The 24,265-nt window shown below is 43.0% G+C and overlaps 1 protein-coding gene across 3 annotated transcripts in view; it reads right to left on the minus strand.

Moving 5' to 3' along the window:
- RBMS3 (RNA binding motif single stranded interacting protein 3) overlaps positions 1 to 24,265 on the minus strand; it is a 755,586-nt gene that overhangs the window by 729,768 nt on the left and 1,553 nt on the right. The gene's annotated exons all lie outside the window — the stretch shown is intronic.

The raw sequence follows: 24,265 nt of genomic DNA on the forward strand, positions 1-24,265 counted from the left end.
ACTCCTAAAAGCAGCCCGAAACAATTTGAAACCGAATCGAGAACTAAGGCTGGTCCAAGACAGTTTGCTTCCAGACAACCCTATTCCATGTGCAGAAGCCAACTGGACTTACAGCTGATGGCAACTTCAACTAAGAGGGACATGGGTAGTTCAGGCAGAGGTAAATGGCCTGGTGGCTCAGGGGAAAGGCTGGAGGGGCTATCAATGTCTCCCCAAACTCACAACCCAGCAAGCAGCTGTTTTAAGTTTGCCTAATGGTAGGGCTGGCCCTGTTGCAAACTAAGCCTGTGTGTATGAGGTTTATGCAAAGTCATCTCTTTTTCCCCTTGCTGCTCATTACGCCTGGGAAGTGTCACCCAGGAAGTATGTTGCCACCTCTCGTTTCCTGCAAATCCTTCCTCAAAGCCCATCTTTTCCATCTTTATCCCAGCTCCTTAGTCCTTAGTATTGGGAAGATCGGTATATTTCCAGTCCATGATATAGCTTCACATGCACTTATTCCTAAGTCTGCTCCATCCATGGGCTGTGAATCCTGCTGCCTGCTTTTCAGGGTTTTTTTCCACCTCGCCTGGGAAGATTGACTCCAGCTACAAAAAGGCTGGGGAGGAGGGTTGCCATTGTTTTGCAACTTTATTTTAGATCTTGTTGCAATTTATGTGGTGATTGTTCAGTTTGGTTGTGCATTTTTAAAATGTTTTAGTTATTGTTTATGACTGCTTTTGTTATGCTTTTTTTCACGTTCTAAGCTCCATTGAGCATGGTTTGAACTGTGGAAAGGCAGCACACACTCACCACCACCTCCTCTTCCTCCTCCTGAACTAAAGGAACTGCAGAAATGCTGCCCTGAACTCCCAACAAATCAGAAGCCCCTTTTAGAAGTTTAGGAGGGTGTTCTAAATACTCAGGGAACACATGTATCTTAGCACCTGACTTGATAGGTGTGTATGTGTTAAGGGAAATGAGCTAAGTTGAGTAGTTAATATGCGTAACAATGAGCCAGACCTCGCGGAGAATGTGCACACAATTCATCAATGAAGAGAGAACTGTCCACATTTCACAGGCGACATGAATTATCTTCAGCAGGCGTTGGAGAATGTTCACATATAGGTGGAATTCTGTACTGGTCATTATGCATAATCCCTCCTAGGTCCTGGGGAATGTGTACATCTTGGCTGTGTTTTGTAAATTCTACATAATCTCCAACAGGCTTTGGGATGTGTGTGTGTACTTTTTGTGCATTCTCTAGGCAATATGCACATTCTCCAGTCAGTATGTGTAGTCTCCAATAAACATGCCTTTTTTTCTTATATGTGGTTCAGAAATGTGTGATCTGCACCCCCTAGGCTGCTTCTGACCCACAGCCTAATCTTACAAGGCCCGCAACATACCCTGCACAAGGGGGGGGGGTGTATAGGATATAAAACATACAATTTGGGCAGTCTCATGGTGAGATGTTGAAATTGTAGCAAAGTCGTAGACATCAACAGCAACACACTCAAACACAGGAAAGAGTTATTTCACACACAATCTTTTTTGTTTTGTTTTAATTCACACTGTGCTTGTTCTATTGTAGTCCAAATTTTTGCTCGTTCTAATCTTTACGGCTTTCCCATTTTATACTTAATGTAACATCAGTCAATGTCAGTTGTTGGGCAGTATAAAAAAGACTGCTAATAAATAAATAAAGTATGGTAACCAATATCCTAATCCGGTAATGCAGCTGTCATCATTGCTAACGGAATTTATCAAATGCAGACTCAAGGACTTTTAAATGATGAAAACAGAAGCCCACATATTTTAGACCAGTCCTGAGGCTGCTCTGCTATTAAACGGGAAGAACAGTGTCCAACAGAGATCAAATTTAAGCTAGGGGAGGCTCGCACTGTGCCATTGGCACTACTATTAATACCACTCAGATGCACTGAAAATGTACAGGATGGCACCTGCTGATCTAGTGTGAACAGACATTAGTGCTAGGTTAGGAATGCTACTCAGGCCCACTAAAGATATTGGAACTGTATGCTCTGTTCAGCAGCGCTAAGACAATTACTATAAAACAGAGAGGAAAAGCTTGAAAGTCATACCAAGCAGCAAATAATGCAAAATAACTCTAGGGAAAGTAAGAGAGCCTTATTAAATCACAGCACAATACAGGATTAAAGGGATCAGATTTTAAAAGGTGCTGAGAATAAAAAAGTCTAGCACCAAAAAGACATTGAAGCAGACAACAGGCAAGCCTCTCTGGGCAGGATATGCCATAAATGAGGAGCCACTGCTGAAAAGGCCCTGTTTTTTTTTTTGTAGGTACAAGGTATGCAATATCAAGCCTTACGGAGGCACTCCAGTAAGGCTTCCACTGATGATCTCATGGCACCCACAAGGACATGCGACAAGAGGCAATCCTTCAGATACCATGGTCCCAAGACATGACTCTGATGCTGATCTATCTAATCTTCTAATCTAATCTAACCCATCTAATCTTAGAGCAATCTTTTACATTGTTTTTAGCTCTACATTTAATGGTATACTTAACATGTTTTATGTGCTGTGTTTTCTTCCTATCTTCTCTACCGGTCATTGACCAAAATAAAATATATACATTTCCACATCAGTTTTTTTTAAATCCCCATGAAAAATGTTAAGCACTTTTGTTCCAATTCCTAATTCACATGGGTTAATATGCAATTTTGCCTAATATACACATTGTTGCAATGCCATTTCTCCAATACAATGCATTTGCATGGTTCCTTTCACTAATATATGCATTTTATTGTCACTTCTGTACACATTATTGGCTGGAGAGCTGCTTGCAAAATTTGGAGAAGTGAGAATTTCAAAGGCTGTTTCAGTTGATTTGGAACGTGCAAATAAGGTGGGTTTGCTTTTAATTAAGAGTTGCATTAAAAATCCCCCTTCCTTACTTAAGAGTAGACATGTACAGGATTGTGCTATAAATCTCTCACCAAAGTCATAGCTCTACCTCTCATCCCTCCCCAAATATAAAATCTGATGCAATAATATTTTTCGCCCTCCCTCACTTTGTTATTAAATCTTTCTTGAATTACTGTTCTGTATTTTTGCCTTAGGCCTTGAAACTGATGCATAGTGGTGTTTTGGCAGTGAAAGAATAATACGCAATATTTCTAACAATATAACTTCTAATTAAAAAATGGCTACATCTGCTAATTAATATGTTTCCAACAGAGAATCATATGTGCATATGTTCCAGCACTTAGAAATACCTGTCATTAAGATTGCAAGAGCTTTGATTCTATTCAATCCTCAGACAGAATCTAAACCTCCATAAGGACAGACAGCAAGGCGGGGGGTGGGGTGGGGAAATCTGGGCAATTATCTACAATAGCTCTCGATCCGATAACTGGGAGAACCCAGCATGGGGGTGTGGGATAAATGATATATTTCTGCATCTGCAACTAAGCACAACAAGGGCTCATTAAAAAAAAATTAAAAATTCTGTTGGAGCAATTGTTCTTTTTAAGCATTTCCTGCACCAGAATGATTGGCTAAATGGGGTATAACCATTCCTAAAGATTATGACATGAGCAAAGTATTGGGAATTTAGGAAAACTGTTCCGGTTGCCTCATCTCAGAAAGGGGATTGTAGAGCTGGAAAATGTTCAGAAAAAGGGCAACCAAAACGAGGTTGAAGCAACTCCCCAACAACGGAAAGTTGTTTGGGACTACAGCTCGCTGGGGCTGCTGGGAGTTGTAGTCTGAAACATGTGTAGGGCTACAAGATTGCTGATGGCTTGTTCTAATGCTATCTCCAGAATCAGAGACAACATGCCTCTGAATGCCCATTGCTGGGGGACACTTGTGGGGGTTTCCTGGGTGCATCTGGTTGGAAAAGGTAAAGGACCCCTGGACGGTTAAGTCCAGTCAAAGGTGACTATGGGGTTGCAGCACTCATCTTCCTTTTCAGGCCAAGGCAGCCAGCGTTTGTCTACAGACAGCTTTCTGGGTCATGTGGCCAATATGTCTAAACAGCTTCTGGCGCAACGGGACACCATGACGGAAACTAGAGTGCATGGAAGCACCGTTTACCTTCCCGCCGCATCGGTACCTATTTATCTACTTGCGCTGCGGTGCTTTCGAACTGCTACATTGGCAGGAGCTGGGACAGAGCAACGAGAGCTCACCCTGTCGTGGGGATTCGAACCGCTGACCTTCTGATCGGCAAGCCCAAGAGGTTCAGTGGTTTAGACCACAGCGCCACCCGTGTCCCTAGTTGACTACATTGGAAAACAGGATGCTGGACTACATAGATCCAGCAGAGTTCTTCTTATGTTCTCAAGTGAAACTGCATAGCTTTAATTAAAGCAAAGAGTTCCAGCATACAAAACCTGCATTCATATGCTTGCCTGCTTGTTTTCGGGTTCAATTTGAAGCGCTAGTATTAACCTTTAAAGCTTTCAATGGCTTAGGTTCCAAACTACCAGCCCCCATACAAACCTGCCCATAGTTTGGACTTGGAGGCTCTGCTGTCTATCCCATTCATACATGATGTTAAGCAGGTGAGTACAAGAGGCTAAGGCAGGCATCCCCAACCTTTGGCCCTCCAGATGTTTGGGACTACGATTCCCACCATCCCTGACCACTGGTCCTGTTAGCTAGGGATCATGGGAGTTGTAGGTCAAAACATCTGAAGGGCTGCAGGTTGGGGGTGCTTGGGCTAAGGCTTTCTCAGCTATGGAACACCAGGGGGTTCCCTCTTGTCCCCATCAGAAGGTAAGAGGAACCCACTCCACACAAGGGGCTCAGCTACATCGGTAAAGAAAAACTGCTTTACATGCGTTATAACAGATGGCGCTGTGGAGCTCCGTCTTTCTCCAACGTGATTTCCCTTTATGAAGTTTAGAACGCATCTTCCTTAAACGCGCTGATACGTCTAGATCAAGCCAAGGTGGCTTTTACAGAATGGTCCACCGTTTTACAGAGTTTATTGTGTTGCTTTTTGCTGGTTTTAAGTATTGTTGTTTATGAGGTTGTTTGAATGAATATGTAATTTAAATTTGTGTGTGTGTGTGTGTGTTTTCACTTTGGGTTGTATCCAATGCAAGTGCTACTCAAAGAAGCCCCAATGAAATGAATGAACCTAAGTTAGGGCGCGCCCATGCTTCCACTTGTCCCCTGCCTAGAAAACACGGAGCTGTGCAGTTTTCCACTTGCCCTGTTACTTTCACAGGGAAAGCCCACTCTTCAGAGCTAAATCGAAGCAAATGTCAAGTTCGAGAAATCACAAATTGCTGTTTGCTCCGATAGACTAATAAAGAGGGGAATGCAACGAGAGGAAGTGTGGATAACCCCTCTGTCCTGTCCATTAACTTCATTCGGTCTGCAACCCTATATAATTTATTTGGGGGGTTTACTTCATTGCAAGTTGCTTTGGTTATTATTTTAACAGAGAAGCGGGGATGCAATTATTAGCAATGCTTTGCTAAGGTAGACTAGCCAGGGACTCTCATCTCCTGCGATAAAACAATGAAAGGAAGGAGCTAGCCAAAGTGTAATCAGTTGTGCTTGCAGCAACTGACTTTTCAATGCACCCACCCACCCGGTTTTACTGGCAACTGCAAATGGAGAATGGTGCACTTCATTAATGTCTTGATCCCTATTATGATCACATGGCATAAAGCTTATTGCAATTACCGTTCCTTGGTTGGCAGAAGCAACCACCATTTTAAATGGAGTCACTGAGTCAGACAGGGTTTCTAAATTATTCTTATTGACTATAATTTTCAATTAGAGCAAATAAAAGCATTAAATGACCTTTAACCTGGTTTTTGCTCTAACAAATGAGGGCTAAATTTATTGTGACAGCCCCTAATCACAGGCAGCGCTGCCTGTGATTCAATGGGCCTGGTATCTCAGCCACTGAAGGCTGAGCTGGTTAGGCTGTTATGGGAGGAGGTCATATGAGAAAGGAACGCTTGCTAGTTTTGTATGGAGCGGAGGCCTTTTCAGGCAACAAAACTGACACTGCTGTTGCGCACAGCTTTACTATTGCCTCCAAAACAATTGTTCGCACTGAATGCACCATTCTCCGAGCTTTAGGGGGGGAATGAGATGTCATGAGAGACACAGCACAGCACAGCTACAACCCATTAGCTTCTTAACTCCCTTGCAATGTCTGGCTCCATTATTGCCAATATACAGCAATCATTGTATGTTCTTGGACTCCAAAAACTATCAGCCCCAGCCTGCATGTTCAATGCTCAGGGATGATGGGATTTGTAGTCCAGCAACACCTGGAGGGCACTATGTTGGCTGTCCCTGGTCTACTTTAGCCCAGACATCACGTCATTGCACTGTATATTGTTGGAAGCTTCTACTAGCCAATAATACACTGTGTAGCACAACGATGCTGTCATGTTATGGCTTGTTTTAAACTTAAACATTGTCAGATAATATATCGTATAAGTTGCACTCTTACTGCTTAGTGTGAATATGTATGAGTATTTTGGTGACTGTATTATTATATGGCAGGGGATTGCAATGTTTGTGAGATTTTCATGACATGTATGCATTTGTGTTGCATTTTGAAGTTGTAGTTTGATGTATTTTGGCGTCGTTTGTTTTGTGGTTCTGAGTTGTTCTACTTAGGATCATTGTTCAGAGGCATTTAATAACAGCTACTTAAAATGTGAGATGATGATGATGATTATTATTATTATTAGCATTACCATTCTTTGATTTTGAATGTGAAAATTGCATTGTATTTCTTCTACTGCTTCTCTTTTTTGTGGGTATAATGTTATTAGCTTCTAAATTATGATTCGGCTTCCACATGCGTCTCAAGGAAATTTACAAATATATCAGCAAAACAGCTAAAAATAGTTTTGATATGAGTGCAAAATAAAAATAAAAATTAAATACAGGGTTTTTTTTTACAAGGAATGCAGAATGGGTACCTACAGCACCTAAGACCTTTTCCTCCAGCTGGAAGCGCTTGTCAAAGCAAAAGTGTAATGTAAACATTGCTTCCGGATTTCTGTTGAAATATGAAGCAGTATATACATTAATTAAATAAATAAAACAATTCTCCTTGGGAAAGACATTGTATTAATGGGGCACAAGCAATAGAGAAAAATGTACCATGTGCCAAGCTCTTTATAATACACACAAACACACACACACTTTGTTCATTTTCAGTTGCTCAGCTGCACAATTTATGCACCTATCATTTTTGGTTCATTTTGGGACATCGCACTGTGCTGTATCATAGATATATAAAAGAAATGAAGGTGCTCATAAAATAAAGAACAGGAAACAGAACCATAGGAAATATTTCCTGTCTGAGTTAACTCAGGCTTCCTGATAGCATTCCTGTATTGTGGCCAGAGTTTGTAGGAGGGCAATGCAACTAAATGATAAGCCCACTGTACCAACGCCATGGGATACAGGAATGTGGGGAAGGGGGCAAAGGAGATGGGGAGCCAACAGGTGAGCCACTAGAGGGAACAGCTGACTGGCTGTGGCAGGCCGGCTCTACCATTAAGCAAAGTGAGGCAACTGCCTCGAGTGGCTGATGTGAGGAGTCATGAAAAGGCAATCAATTGTTTAATTTCCCTGCCAGGGAGAGTGAGGACAACATGCTTGCAGAATTTTATGCTTCAGGCGGCAATACCGTTTGATCAGCCTTGGGTCTCATGCACCTTGACTTGCAGAACATGGGAACACCATTTGCAGCTCTGTTTCAGATAACAAACTGTCTTGGACCAGCCTTGGTGGCCGTCATGCATTTCTGGTAGTTTGGCAGGAGAGGGGGGAAAGAAGTCTGGGGCTACAGGCAGCAGCGCCTGAAACACTTCCTCAGCCAGAAGCAAAGACTGAAACCCACTTGAAAAGAAAGGCAGAGTCGCGAGCAAGAGCCCACTCAAGTAGAGTGTAGGGATTGGAAAAGGAAATGGGAACCAACTTAGAGAGCTTCCTGTGAGAGGCATATGGAGGTTGGGTCTCCTGTTTTCTCAGCAAACATGGCAGTATGAAGGAAAAGAGCAATAGGTGCTTCCTGACTTCTGAAATCTTGGGACAAACAACTGGAGCAGGCTGTGTGAAGACGGTTCTTTTGAGGTCACACAAACCCTACAACACTGTCTATGTAGATGTTATAGGTGCCATGTTTTGCCATACTCCAGCATGGAGCAAAAACAAAAACCCCACAATTTATGCAGATGAAGGGGGTGGAACTATGCAGATATGGGAAGGCTTGGTTTTCAATGGCTCTCACTGGTTTTTCAACAGCCAAAAGTGAACAATATGCAGTGGACAGAACCAATTTGGCCAGAATTGTCTAGCCAACTCCACCATTAGGCAGGCAAACACAACTACCCCGGGCATCAGATGCTGAGGGGCAGCAGCAGCCCCCAGGCACCCCCCTCTGTTGCCATATGCAGCCTCAGGGGCGGTGGAGGATACTGGGTGAACAAGTGAAGATGAAAGTGACAGTCCAGTCTGCTTCTGTACACAGAAAGGGGAGGAAGCACCATTTTGCCCTGTGTTCAGGTACCAAAACGTCTTCAGCCGGCCCTGTGAAAGTCTCTAGTTTCATCCAGAAAAGCCATAGCTGCCTTTTGACTAATTCACCGCTGCATGTTCAGATAGAGTGTCAAAGAAAAACATTGCGCTGTCAGTGCCTACGGAACAGAAATTACTCACTTTATAATCTCCCGAATTTCTCAATTTGCATAAAAATAACGATGCTGTTGCCAAGGTTTTCAGGCTGAAATACTAAGTTAGACAGTCCCGCTATATATTATGGCAGACTGATTATTGAATGTAAGATGAGCTCTGAATGCACCCCATAAATTCAAATTTAGGAGAAATCCCTTTATAGAAATTAGAGTGGAGCTTCACCTGTGCTTGGGAGTTTTTGGTTTTTGCAAAGCCTGGGTGAAATAGATTGCTGGCCTCCTCTTCCTTTAGGCAAGTGACTGTACTGATGATATGGCGACGTGATTGTACTGGCCAATTCGTTTTGTTTTGAATGTTTCTGGGTGATGCCAACAAAGGTTTTGATTGATACAAAGCCTGGGTTGCCACCTATGTAGCCATACTGAAATTATAGACAGCGTGGGTGTCCGTGGGTGTGCGTTAACAGCATGATCCTGTGTATGGGTTTGCACAGGAGTAAGTCCCACTGTGTTCTGCTTATTCCCAGGTAAACATACCCTTGAAATGCAGAAATGGATATGTTGCAACAATTTCTAAAAAATAGGTAGGCACTCGTCCAAAAAAGGTGCTGGAGAAAGAGATTCCTTAGGTCCAAAATGAATGAAAACATTTGACTGAAATGTGTGTGTGTGTATTTAAACTGTAATATTGTTGTGGTCACAGGAATCCGGCCTCCTGTTCAGATTCCTTACCAAATGCCGATAAAAGGGGTTTTCATTTCCCGCAGTCTGTTTGATATACCACAGACATTCCCGCACATGACATTAGGGCACAGCGTTGAATGCACATTAATTTTAAACATGTTAAACCCGGTGCAGTACATCAATATCGACATCTGACATTTTATGTGACCCTCCTATGCAAAAGGAGAAAGTGCTCGGAACATGAAAGAGCTTATTCTAATGGAAAAGCTTTTTAAGACATATCACTCAAAAATGCGCTATTTCTAGTGACAGTTTCAACTTCAGAACATGGATCCTTATTCTCCAAGGCACTTCAAACACCTTATTTCTTTTGTTAGGCCAATATGCTGTGCGTGCTAATGATGACTCCTGTAACTAGTTGGATACATTTTGCTGTAACTCCGCTTCCGTCCCAAAAGTACGCCCAAAGATGCGATTTTTTTATAAAAAAAAGAAGCTTAGGTGCAATGTAGAGAAAGAGAATGCCGAAATACACCTCCTTATTGTACACTTAAATTAGATCAAAATGTTAAAAATGGAAGACAAGCAGCTAAGAGCGCGAAAAGTGACTCTTGGGGAATTGTTCCCTGCCATTGCTCCCACCAACCCCATTCTGCATTGAGCGTGTGGATTTGCCATCACTCCCAGCTTCAGCGAAAAGGTGGGACTGTGGCTTAATCAGAGCACATGGCTGGCATGCAGAAGATCTCAGGGTCACTCCACAGCACTGCTAATGAAAAGGAAAGGTAGCAGAAAACAGGTCTGCCTGAGACACTGGAACAATGCAACCAGTCAGAACAGACAAGCTAAGCTAAGAGGACAAATTGGCTGGTTGTCAATATTTTGCGGGAGAGATCCCAATGCACAGCAGAAATTCAGGCTTGTGCAATTAAAGTGGATTAAGGCACTCTATCACCCTAGCGCAACATTTTTTTAAAAAAAAATTTTTTTAAGGATTTCTTCTTGTTATGCACTCACTAAGAAGTGCAGGGTAGACAAATGATAAATAGGAAAATGTATATATACACTGGGAAAGCTAACCAGGATGAATGTCCATTGTCATATAACGTCCCTGCAAAACAAATCAGGATGAATGCTCAATACAGAGTGGGCACAGTCTAACTTTGCACAAGCTCTGTGCAGGCAAATGAGGATGAATGCTCAAATAAGCAGGTTGTCTGGAGGTAACTTCTTATGTTACAAAGAGGTGTGCAAAGAAAACTAGCCCAGAGCTGGCCGGCGCAAAAGCACTTTGATGGAAAAAGACCGTCTCAACACACACTTGGTAGGGTGGGCCTTGTTTAGTCCTCATCACAGAGCTTGACTACTCCAGTTACAGAACTACAGTGTAACTACAACGACCCTTGAGCAATTATTGCCAATAATTGTTCATTAAATTTCTAACCTGTCCCTTCCATTTAAATAGCTCAAGGCAGCTTCCATCAAACAACCCACTCCAAATCTGCAAGCCTAAATTAAGATTACCAGCAGAAACCATAAAGTACCAAAGCCTGTCTAAAGAAAAACCTACAAATCTCTAGAAGCCCATCTCAAGGGAAGTAGCTTAGGCTTTCAAAAAAAGCCTGCAGCAGGCCGTTTTTCACCGTGCGCGTCTCTAGATGTGGCAACGTGGTAGCATGGCCAGGGCCACAATTCAGAAGTCTTCCCACAAAGTAGTGCCAATCAGATGTTTTGGACTACACATCCCATCAGTCCCAGTCAGCATGGTCAATAGTCAGAGACGATGGGAGTTGTAGCCCAAAACATCTAGAGAGCACCAAGCTGGATGGTCTACAAATTTCAGTTCATGAACGAACAAAAGCTCCTAAAGTTGCACCTGCTTTTTACTGTAGTTTGTATTTTTTAATTGTGCATACGTGTGTGCATATATGAAAAGAAAAGGGATTGTTTGTGTGTGTGCGCACACATACAAACACACACACACATAGAGACAGGCGGGCAGGCAGACTATCATGGTGTGGTGCCTTCTTCCATGAAAGCAGGTGACCACTGACCCCTAAATCAGCCCTTCCTGAACCCAGAAGTACCTATTTAAAATTATTTATCATAAAATATCTGTCAGAGGGTCGTCGTGGCTACTCTAGAGTAACTCCGCTTGAGTCCAGTTTGTCTTTAAAGACTTTTATTGTGCAAAGTATTTACACTGCAGAGATAGCTTAAAACATGACCTCTCAGTACGAATCAGAATCCGGCAATGGCGTATGTTATGTATTGGTTTAATTTGTGTACATGAGTTTCTCTGCTAGTCCTGTAACTACCTTTCCTGCTCCTGGGCGATTCAAATGGGTGCGGTGACAGTTGCTATTGGTTAACTTGTTAGCACAATTTGGATCCTCACTCTGATAGGTTCCCGCCAAAATCTAAATGTATCCTTTCCCCAACCCCTGCTCCTGAGAGTATAAAAGAGCTCACCCTTTCCCTCCAGTTAGTCAAGATTCCTACTGCAATAAAGAGGACTGTTCTTGTTATACTTGACTCCTAGACGAGATGGTTGGACTGTGTTTTCGAAGCTACGAACATGAGTTTGACCAAACTGCGGGAGGCAGTGGGAGACAGGAGTGCCTGGCGTGCTCTGGTCCATGGGGTCACGAAGAGTCGGACACGACTAAACGACTAAACAACAACAAAAGCAGATCCTTGCTAGTATGCTGAATCACTATTCTGAGCTGACTTCACGAAGAGCTGAAATCACACTCACAACATAACAGCGTAAGTCTGTTTCTACGCCAGCAAAGTAGTTGGGGCGCCCCAAAAGGCCTCTCCCTTGACCTGCGTCGCGGTGCTCTCCTTAACTCTTGTGCCGGAAGGAGTGATGCCCTCTCAGTCTCCTCCCAGTCAAGGCTGTGGAAGGGCTCTCCAGCATCCTTGAGCCCTTGCCTACATCTCTCCTCCCCTGAGCTTTCCCATCGTTCCGCACACTGGCTTCTCCCTCCCTCCGAGTCTTTCCCCTCCCCCCGGGCTGCTTCAGACCCACTGCTGCTCCCTGTGCTTGGCGAGGTGGACGTTAGGATGGTGGGGGCTGGCTCCCTGTAGGGAGTCACCCTTACAATATCCAATTTGTATTTTATTTATTTCGTAAATTTTATAAACCATTTGATTCTACCTCAAAGCAGGTTATCAAAAAGGTAAAACAATAAAATCAAGAAAAGATGTTTGCTGTTAAACATTAAGTTTGCTTCATGGCTTCAGACAGATATACACATAACAACAATTGACTTAATATTTCCGTTTTGCTCTGTTTACCACTCATCACCATTTGTACACAAAGCAGCATGAATAAAAGATATATATAGAGAGAGATTATATACGTGTGTGTGTGTGTGTGTGTGTGTGTGTGTGTGTCACATCACAAGGGACAAAGGTGTAAAACTGCCAGAAGTCCCAGGAATCCAAACCTTTGATTCTCAATCTAAACACAGTATGAGATTTTGTGAAAGCACGAGGCTATGGGCTGATTGTAAAGTAGGGATGAAGCAGAACCTGGTGCTCTCCTGCTGTCAATGAAACACAACTCCCACCTCAGCCCAGGACTAATTGCAGCCATCAGCAGCCATTAACACCCATCTACAGGTTTACCACTCCCATCAGCCCATCTCCCATTCCCACCCACCCCCACCACCCTCTGTATATATATAGGGTCTGACACTTCTGTTTCTAGTGTATCTGAAGAAGTGTGCATGCACACGAAAACTCATACCAAAATATAAACTTAGTTGGTCTTTAAGGTGCTACTGAAGGAATTTTTTTATTTTGCTTCGACTCAGACCAACACGGCTACCTACCTGTAACTACAACTCCCATCATTCATTCATACTGAACTCCCATAATCCCTGAGCATTGGTTTTGCTGGGTGGGGCTGATGGGAGCTGGAGCTTAACAATATCCTGAGGACCACAGATTCCCCATCCCTGACCAGATGGGAAACGTCTTCCTCTTATAGGCGCTCTCCTTCCATCATAGAAAGGAATTCTTTCATCAGAAGAAGATGCTTCTGCTAGAGAAAGAGAACCTATCCTATGTATATAGGCCCCATACTACTAATGCATAGCACTCACTCTGCAAAGGCTTTCCTTACCACGTGGTATCAGGTTCACCACGTTAAGTACTTCGTTTGTCCCTGGGATTCTCTAGATCAGGGGTGGCCAACTCCCAAGAGACTGTGATCTACTCACAGAATTAAAAACTGGTAGTGATCTACCCCCTTTTGGGGGGTTCAGGTCAAAGTTGTTGAGCTTTTTGTAGGGAGGAGGAAAGCCCTGATTTCCGTTCTGGAGATCGTACAGCAATGAAGGGCGGGGCGAGGGGGCAGAGCCGGATTCTATTTTACCAACGCTAAGGGAAGGGACCCGGCGATCGACCGCTATCTACCAAAATCTCCCGGGGATCTACCAGTAGATCGCGATCAACCCATTGGACATCCCTGCCTATCTGAAGGAAGGAAATATGGCCATATATTCTATTTCATGCAGTTAGATCTACTGTTGTATATTCCTTACACATTAATAACAGCATTTAGCCATGATTTCTCAACTCCCGGTCCCTAAGCAGACTTTTGTTCTTGAATTCCCATGGAAGGCAACACACTGCAGTCAGTAACAAGTGGACAGATAGCGACAACCCCAGACTGCAGCTTCCTTGCCCTTGCTCAGGTGTGCATCCTGCAGGTGTTAATGGGTTTTATTTCCACTCACTCTGATCTTGGGCCACACAAAGAGTCGTACAACTGGCAGTGCTGAATAGATGATCAACCTCTATGTGGATGAAAATCGTACCCTTTTTTTTGCACTAGATAAAGAAAGACCGCAAAGGTAGACATGAAAGTAATGAGCTACAGTGGGGCACAAAGTTTCGCTCCTAAGCAAGGCAGTACTCCAAATGCTCACTAATAACTCTAGTCGTTACCCCCTCTGGACCTTATACTCCTGTGCCTTGATATAGACTCATTTGGCCATTGCAGAATTAAAAACCCGGGAAGCTGCCTTATACCAGGTCAGACTATTTGCCCATGTAACCTAGTACTGTGCATTCTGACTGGCAGCAGCTTTCCGGGGCTTCCCCTTCCCTTGCTACAGGATTTGCCCAACTGGGGATACTAGGGTAGGGATTGAACCAGGGAGTTTCTGGGGAACACACTATGACCCTTCCACATAGTAATGATCCAGGAGACCAAAATGTTTGTTTACAAAGCTACTGTACTACCAACCTTACTATATGCTTGTGAAACATGGACCACTTATAAGCGCCATCTCCAACTCCTCGAAAGATTCCATAAACGGTGTCTCCAAAAATTTTTACACATCACTTGGGAAGACAGGCGAACTAATACCAGTGTACTGAAAGAAGCAAAGATCACCAGTGTTGAAGCTATGATTCTTCAAAACATCAACTTCATTGAACTGGTCATGTTGTGCGGATGCCTGATGATCGTCTTCCAAAGCAGCTACTCTATTCCGAACTTAAAAATGGAAAGCGTAAAGCTGGTGGTCAACAAGAGGTTTAAAGACTGTCTCAAGGCAAATCTTTATAAATGTAGTATAAACACCAGCAACTGGGAAACACTGGCTTGCGAACACTCCAATTGGATAACAGCCTTTACCAAAGGTGTTGTGCGCGTTGAAGATGCTCAATCTCAGGATGCAAGGGAGAAACGTGCTAAGAGGAAGGCACACTTGGCAAATCCACACCGCGATCAACTCCCCCCCCCCAAAAAAAAACCCTATGCTCCCACTATGGAAGGATGTGTGGATCCAGAATTGGCCTCCACAGTCACTTACGGACTCATTGTTAAAACTGTGTTTATGAAAGAAAATCTTACTCGCCTATGAGTGATCGCCAAAGAAATAAAAGAAGACCCCAGATGAACCCAGAACAGACAGGCTGCTCAGCAGGAAAATGGCTTTGCTATATTTTCTCACGCAGGTTTGGAGGTTTTCTGCATGAAAAAACAATTGCAAGGATTACATGTAGAGAGCATAGCTGCCAAGTTCTCCCTTTTTTAAAGGGAAATTCCCCTATGCTGAATAGGCTTCCTCACGAGAAAAGGGAAAACTTGGCAGCTATGGTAGAGAGGCATGGGCTCACCCTTGCACGCACGCACATGCACACACACACACATATTAAGAAGCTTTTGTGTATCTCTTGAGTGAGCAGCGGCAGACAATGGACCGGATTTCCCTCAATATCCTTATCAACTGTGTATCTTCACTTCCTTTGTATTGAATGATGACACCCTATTGAGCAACTCACTCTTTGGGAGAAGTTGAAGCACAGTAATAAACATTATTCTCTCTCCCAGCCAGGGACCCACTTGGCATCATGCCTTCGTCTTGGTTTCAAGTTGGGGGGGGGGGCAGTTTATTTATTATCTGGCCAGATACACTCTGCAGAAGTTTGAAAATCCCACAATTATAAAAAATTCAAAGCAGAGGATGCTGCATGCCACACAGGTATTAAAGACACAAACCAAAATATCATAGAAGCAGTGCTCCTGCAGCCAGAGTATAGGGAGATCTGAGCTGTAGAATTAATTTATTTTCTTTTGTGAGTACCTACACTAGTTACTGAAGGGATGCAGGTCGCACTGTGGTCTAAACCACTGAGCCTCTTGGGCTTGCCGATCAGAAGGTCGGCAGTTTGAATCCCTGCAATGGAGTGAGCTCCCATTACTCCTGCCAACCTAGCAGTTCGAAAACATACCAGTGCAAGTAGATAAATAGGTACCGCTCAGGCGGGAAGGTAAATGGCGTTTCCGTGCACTGCTCTGGTTTTGCCAGAAGCGGCTTAGTCATGCTAGCCACATGACCCGGAAGCTGTACGCCGGCTCCCTCGGCCAGTAAAGCGAGATAAGCGGCGCAACCCCAGAGTTGTCCGCGACTGGACCTAGCGGTCAGGGGTCCCTTTACCATTTTTCTTTTCATTGCTTACTGGCTATTGTATTTCCATGGGATGATAAATATCCCAGCAACATAGACGCAATCTTGAACCTAGCAACACCACCCCAAACATTACTCAGAATTAGGTCCCCCTGAATACAAATAGACTTGCTCCTAGGAAAATATGCTGAGAACGGCAGCCTAAGTACATTTGCATATGTGATGGTACATCAACAGCACAATCTTATGCATTGGGCTATTGGGTTGTTGTTTTTATTTTTGTTATGTATTTTGTGGTTTATATCTTGATTTTATTCTGTGAACCACCTTGAGACCCCCCCCCCAGGTATAGGGCGGTATATAAATTCAATAAATAATACAGTAATAATAATAAAAATAATATCTACTCAGAAGTAAATCCTCCTGACTTCAGTGGTATTCTCAGATAAATGCGCATAGGACTGCAATCTACGAAGCACATTTAAGCCACTTTCATTAATTTAGTGTCACAAATGAATGCTGTATATACAGGAGGAAATTTAGAAGAAAAACTGAATATAAATTGCAACGAATAGCCCATTTAAAACATTGCTGATTTAAACCTCATGTGTGAAACAGATCCTAAGTGGTTCAATGCAAGCACAAAAGACCTGAAATCTCTTCAGAACTACAGAGCAACATTTTCAGAAGCATTAAACACTAATTGGTGTCAATCTGTTCCAAACTGGTGGACAGCTCCTGCATGATGAGTACTTTGCTTTGGAAGACGAACTGCACTACTTTTATCAGAAATTATATTAGGAATATATGCTCATATGTAGTAGGGAATGTTCAAGAAGGAACTGAAACATGTTGTTTAGACTGGAATGTAATTAGACAAAGGCTCTCTGGCATGAAAACTCTGTCCACAAATCTCTGGTGTGGACAAACTACCTGTTGCATTAGTTGCTATATATAAAATCACCATGCATAGTTTAGCAGTAAAAAGCATGCATGCCACAAATGCTCAGGTGACCCTATGCAACTTTGCACAGAAGTCCCACTGTGCACAGGATTGCACATGGTTGAATTTATTTCACAAACCACGATTCCACCCTTCAATAACAGGTAGCAAGAGCAGCTAACAATAATGAATATTTTTTTTAAAAAAAAACCCTAATAAAATCATAAAGCAACAACAAAAGCATTGTAAGAACAGAAGGTACAAGTTGTGGGAGTTCAAAAGGAAAACAGAAAGAGGTTGTTGAAAAGGCGAAGGCACCAGGTGAGTTTCTCTGGGGAGATTGTTCCAAACACAGGATGCCACAAATAAGGCGGCCCTCTTCCCAGGATGTCCCCGATACACATCAGACAGTGAGGGGAACCAGTGATGAAAGGTAATCCTTCTACAAGCCAGTTCCTTTCCCATTTAGTCCACTGCCATGCCATTCAACACTTAGGACTGAGGTTGTGGAACCCCTTCCTCTTGGTTGCCACTCAGTGGCAGTGGCTGGTACTGCAGTATACCCCAACCCACCAGCCATCACTAGTGCATCACACAGCAGGCTAAGCAGAGATATGAAATCAGAACCTGCAAGGTTTTCAGAAGGTAATACTTGGGTGCCTGTACAGAGATACATTATTTTTTCGTTGCAAAATTCCTGGGAGTGCAACTTACTTGTTCCTGCTCCTATCGCTCTAGCCTTGATTTGGCATCAGCACCTTGATAACACTAAGAAGAAAAGGGGGAGGGGGATGAAAACCTTTGCAAGGGCAAGCGTCTGTTCTTCTCCGTAGCCTGATAAAATCAAAATGTGAAGTGTAATGGACTAGCTAAGATCAAGAGCAGCTTCTGGTCTAGTTAATTTCACTCTGAATGAAAACTGGGCAATTTTTTTTCTTGTAAATCCACACATTAAAAATGTCAAATGTCGTTTCAAATGCAAGTCTTGTGTTTGGGGACGGACGACTGTATTATTCACCTTGGACATTATCCATGGCAGACACATCAAAATGTAGTAGATACTTTGCAAAATGTATATTGCAGAAGAGATTGATTCCTGCTTTTTTCATAGGGTATCTGACTGGGGAAAGGGTGAAAATGGGTTGGGCTGTAGCAGGAGATACCACACCACCTCCAAGTTTCTAAGAAGCAAGCATATGCAGACACTCAAGTAGAGGTTGAAGAGCTGCCATTTGTTCTATTAGTTCAATGCAGCTGAATTCAGGGGAGACAGATGTGGTTTTCTATTGTGGTAAGATGTGCCCTTTAAAACAATGGACATCTGCCAGCCCCTACTGAATTATACTGAAAATATCAGACTTGCTTCAGGTGCAGAATGCTCAATGAATTATTTGGTCGACATTTTTAAGGACCTCATTGGCACTTCCTGGACTAATCAAAGTCCAGCTATCCTTTAGTTTCCACACCGCCAAATTTTGCAGTAGAGTTATCAAGTTAAAAACGTGCAAAAAAATAGCAGATAAAATGTACATTTGATAATAAATTTTAATAACAATTTTTATTACTTATACCCCACCCATATGGCTGGGTTGCCAGTAGTTAATATGCACATGCAAATGCCTGTTTTACGATAAAATGAATACAAAAGTCTATATTCTAGGATTAAAATGCATCATACAAAATGCACATTTTAGGGGTAAGTAAATGCACATTGGGGGTAAATAATACACATTCCTGGGTCATTTAAAAGTTAATCTACAGAGTGATGCATAAACAAGAGAAAACAAGAGTTAAGAATGAAAATCCATACACCCTTAGCTCCAGGGCATGAATATAAAAGCTCACGTGTTAATAGACAAAGCTGTGGTTACATTAAATGTGTGTTCTAGGTCATTCTCCATGTGGTCTCTTTCTTGTTCATTATTTCTAACTGTGCAAATGTTTATATAATCAATCTTCTCTGCCCATGCATACAAACACTCACAGACACACCTCACTCCACTCTGTGATCGCCTCTACTCAAAATAGTACCTATTTTAATGAGATTCCCACCCCCCCACCCCCATTACAATAGCATTTTCTGCACTCGCCCCAGGAATCATCATCGGTGTGAGTGGCTTTTCAAGCTTCATCCACTTATTGATCATTTGGCTGAAAAAAATTCAAACAGCTGTTCATGCTCAGTATGCTTCCGCAATTCTTTTCAGCGACCAAGTAATTTTTAAAAATAGTGTATTTATTAGTCCCTTTGCAGAATCCCCCAACATTGTATGAGACTTGACAAAGCCATTATGAAGTCTAACCAAAGGCTCTCTCTGCTAGTCTGCAGCGTGAGCTCAATTTAAAATAATTCAGAGACGGATTCTTAACCATGTCCGGCTTCAGTCTGCAAGAACCCTCTTTTGTTAACATCATTTCTCTGCATTTGGGAGAAGCTGACGAACCAATTTTATTAGACTGAGCAAAAAAAAAAGCAATTTTGAAATGGTAACGAAAGACAGCGCATGGAAATAAAGAATATAGAAACAAAAAATGTCCTTCTCACAGGAATTAACTTGAAACACAGAGGTAATGATTTCCTACTGGAAACCCCATGTCTTAATAGGTTTCCAAAAGAAGACACATGACAGTGTACACTGCAAATTGTCTTGGTGATCTAGAGCAGCCATCCCCAACCTTCGGCCCTCCAGATGTTTTGGCCTAGAACTCCCATGATCCCTAGCTAACAGGACCAGTAGTCGGGGAAGATGGGAATTGTAGTCCAAAACATCTGGAGGGCCGAAGTTTGGGGATGCCTGATCTAGAGTAACCAGAGCTTACGGGTCAAGGAAGGCATGCTCTATTCAAAACAGGAAATATCCTTCCTCAAGTATTATAGATTAGCAATTTTTTAATTTTGTTTAGCTCACTATTTGACACAAGCTTCAGCTCAGATCCATGCTGGACTCCATACTCATAGTGAACATATTTCAGTACAACCTGAACACCAGCCCTAGCCTACTTCTGGTTGCGTTTCATCCCAACATGCTGGAAGGGACTGCACAGTAACAGGAAGAACAAGCATGGATAGATCAGAGAACAATGTTGGTATGAAGTCTTGGAAGCCTCTAACCTCCAGATGTTTTGGCCTACAACTCCCATGATCCCTAGTGAACAGGACCAGTGGTCAGGGATGATGGGAATTGTAGTCCAAAACATCTGGAGAGCCGAAGGTTGGGGGTGCCTGCTCTAACCAATGGACAACCCTATTTAGACACCCCCTGTAAGACTCTGGGAGGGTCAAGCTAGCGACTCTGGTAGTGGAGCCCTGGTGCCTTGCTACCAGAGGACCTTCCAGTAGCACACAAAGGGGAATGCCGGATTGACTCTGCTGGTGAGCCATGCAGCCCCCCACCCACCCCACCCTCCCAGCTGACACTGCTGCCAGGAGGCTATTGCTATGACTGCCTCAGTGGGTGAGCCCTTTCCTGCTTTAACCGTCTCTACTTTCTTTCCCACAACTCTGTTTAATCCCTAGCAATCTGGCTACTGTCTTCTGCACTGTCAAATAAACCACCTCCCTTAATTACTCTTTGCTGCTGCCAAGTGAAAAGGTCCCGGGTCCCCCGAACCTCTTCCTCCATGGCCATTACGCTGCCTCTGAAACCGCTTCCCCCCCTCCAAGAAAACCTTTAATACATTTTTAAAAAACAAACAAACTTGGGTTTGTATGTTTCTGCTTCAGCACCTTTGTTTCCCATGAGAGAGAGTTCCTTCTCCTCCCCTGCCCATCATCTCTGCTGGGGCTCTGTTCGGGTACAAGGCCTGGTCCCCTTCTAGTCCCTCCCTCTCGTTTTCTCTTCCCGCTGTCAAGACTTTATTCTGTATGATCTGCAAGGCAAGAGTGATGCTTCTAATGCTTATGCTAACCTGCAAATTACAATTCGGAACATTTTTTAATGTCTGGGGAAGTTTTTGAAAGCTACGTTTTGATGAAATGACTTGTACTGAAAGGTGTTGTTTTCTTCTGTTTCATAGTTTGAAGACCTCTTTAGTCATTGATGAGCCACTTTTTGAGGTCTGCCTGAAAAGAAGTACAGTGGAACCTTGGTTCTCGAACTTAATCTGTTCTGGAAATCCGTTTGACTCCCGAAACTGTTCGAAAACCAAAGTGCGGCTTCTGTTTGGCTGCAGGAGCTTCCTGCACTCAAGCAGAAGCCGCGTTGAACATTCAGCTTCCGAAAAACGTTCAAAAACCGGAACACTTACTTCTGGGGTTTTGGCGTTCGGGAGCCAATTTGTTCATCAATTAAGCCGTCTGAGAACCAAGGTTCCACTGTATATAAATTCTTTAGGTATAAATAGATTCATATCTATTGTTAGGCCAGCTCTAAGACTGGAGCATGTTCTTCAGCTTTCAGGCCTTGGCTTGAGAATCATAGAATGGCTGAGTTGGAAAGGGACCACAAGGGTCATCTATTACAACCCCCTGCAACGCAGGACTTTTTTTAGCCCGACATGGGTCTCAAATTCACGATACTGAGATTAAGAGTCTCACGCTCTACCAACTGAGATATCATTCTACAAATCAATAGGGTTCACAGATGTTTTGAATATGCCTCCTTAAATATCAACAACTCATTGCAGGTTGTACTACTATAGACTGTCTGGAAACCTTACCAGAACCTGCAGAAATACTGTCCTGCCTCCCAGTTGCCACCTTTGAAACTACCACCACAACCACCCCACTTGGAAAACCAACATTCACTCCTTGCAAAGAGGGCAAATATGGAATACTTTCCTATAGAAAGCCAGCTCTCCGGGGAGACTTAGTTTTCTCTCTCTCCAATATACCGTTTTCTGCACTCAAGAAGAATTCAAAAACATGATTTTGCAGAATGTTACCTTGTTCCTTAGACCTGGATTTAAAGCCTGGCTTAAGCGGAAGTTAGCCTCGTCTTATGCAAAGGCAGTATTGCAGCACATTCCTACAAATGTACTTCTAAGTAAATCCCGCTGTTTTCACAGGGGTTTACTCTAGGAAAGTATCTGTAATATTGCAGCCTTACTGACTCACTTCACAAGATAGCTTTGAGCACGACTGGAGTGAGCATCGCACAGATTTCACACTAAGAGTGCTATAGAACAACTAATTATGCAGCGTTTCAATACACTGAAGAAAGACTGTGTGCGTGTGTGTGCGTGTGTGTGCGCGCGTGCCCATATGTGCGCATGATGTATCAATTTGGGAAATGGTCTGTTTAATATTTTGAAATAAATAAAACAGATGTGATTTAGTTACAATGGTTTGATTGTTCACAATCAGTGGTATTCTTAAAGAAGACCTGGAACAGTTTAGCACTGGTGAAAACACTGTATACCCATAATTGATTAGTAGTTCCCTTCTCCACCGCCCCCCCCCCAGTCCCAGAAACAGAGTTCTTTAGGCAATAAATAAGGTAAATTCAGCTTTGATACTGGGCACCAAGAGGAAAGCTGTCATCATGTTATTTGAAAGGCAGCACCAGAGGAAAAGCTGTACTGTTAACTGTGTCAAGTAGATGCTCACAAACACAACAGAAAACCCATCTCAGCGGAAGGCTCAATTACGTATGTTTTAATTAGCTATGAATCTAACCAAGCATCATCAGTGTCGTCTTTCAACCCGCAGGCACACATTATTTGACTTCCTGCTACCGGCTGCTAGTAAAACATTAGGCAGAGTGCACAGTACATCTAGAAGTAACTACTGATCACAGATTTCTGCTGATGGCATGCTTTTGAAATGCTGAAGGCGTTGTTTGGCACAGCCGCCATAAATTTCAGTAGTAGCTCTCGCTGTATATTTAATTAATGCGTTCAAGCTAATATTTGGGGAATATGCACAATGCTGGAATGGTTTTGTAGGCCTGAACAGTCAAAAAAATTACTAGAGCACAGGACACCTTAGGAAGCTTAAAAGCAAGAATGCAAAATTGGCATTCCAGGTTTTTTGAGAGTGGGGAGGAAAGAGATCCTAATAATAGTAATTATAAGAATAGCAGCAACAGCAATGTTAGAAAGTAACCAATACAAATACAGGCACGAGAATTAGGTGTAGTGTCGTCAACCAACAGCCTCCAGTGTGTGTGTGTGTGAGAGAGAAACTCAGTAGAATGAGTATCCTTTTCTGTTGACGATAAAAATTAATGTCCTATATACTTGGTGCGTAATGTTTAACTATATAGCACAGCACGGTGGTGGCACTCAATTGACATAAATCAGAAAAGATCTAATTCCAGGTGCAGCTGGAATTTATTAAGCAATAGAGGATCTGTTGCTTCATAAACGCTACTTCATTGAAGTAACTGGATTCCCTTTCCTTTGACCCATGCATAAGTTTTTGTGGCTGCTATCCGTTTCCCCATTGGTTGGTCGAGTGGCTCTTTCCTTACACATCTTTTAATACAAGCACCGGAACTCTCCCACGAAGGTGAAAACTACACCATGAAAACACACCAGTTCCCAGATAGTGCCGCCATTCATATTTAAGAAGGAAACAACCTACTACTAATGCCGCAGTCGTGGATAGGCTGCACGCGCACTCCAATGAAACGTTAGTCAACTTTTGCAGCATGCAAATGTCTTCACTCGATCAGTAGTCCACATTTGCCGTCTTAGGCAAGCTCAGGCCACTGCGAGCATCTCTGCTGCAAAGCACACCAGTCCTTCCATTTATGAAACCCATGCTGGGAAACATTATTGGCAAGGCAGGCATGCCTACAGACAGGAGGACTGATCAATATGTTTCAGTAGCATTATCTTTAGCAGGGACACGCTCCCCCCTTCTTTGGAAGCCAGCTTCAGAGGATTTGCAGAGCAGGAGATCTATCAGCACCATTTCTTTCAGTTTGCCAAAGGATTTTTGCTCTTGGTACAGGATGAAGCAGCCCATCTACAATGACACAGCAAGGATGTAGCAGCAAAAAAACCGTGCAGGCTTTCCTCCTCTCTCCCTTTGATATGTATTCAGCACATTCTAGGCCTGTGTTCCCTACCTATATACCAGAGGAGACACTTCAGCAAGGGATATG

The sequence above is a fragment of the Zootoca vivipara genome, chromosome 11 (assembly GCF_965207765.1).
Source record: "Zootoca vivipara chromosome 11, rZooViv2.hap1.1, whole genome shotgun sequence".
NCBI classification, from domain to species: Eukaryota; Metazoa; Chordata; class Lepidosauria; order Squamata; family Lacertidae; genus Zootoca; species Zootoca vivipara.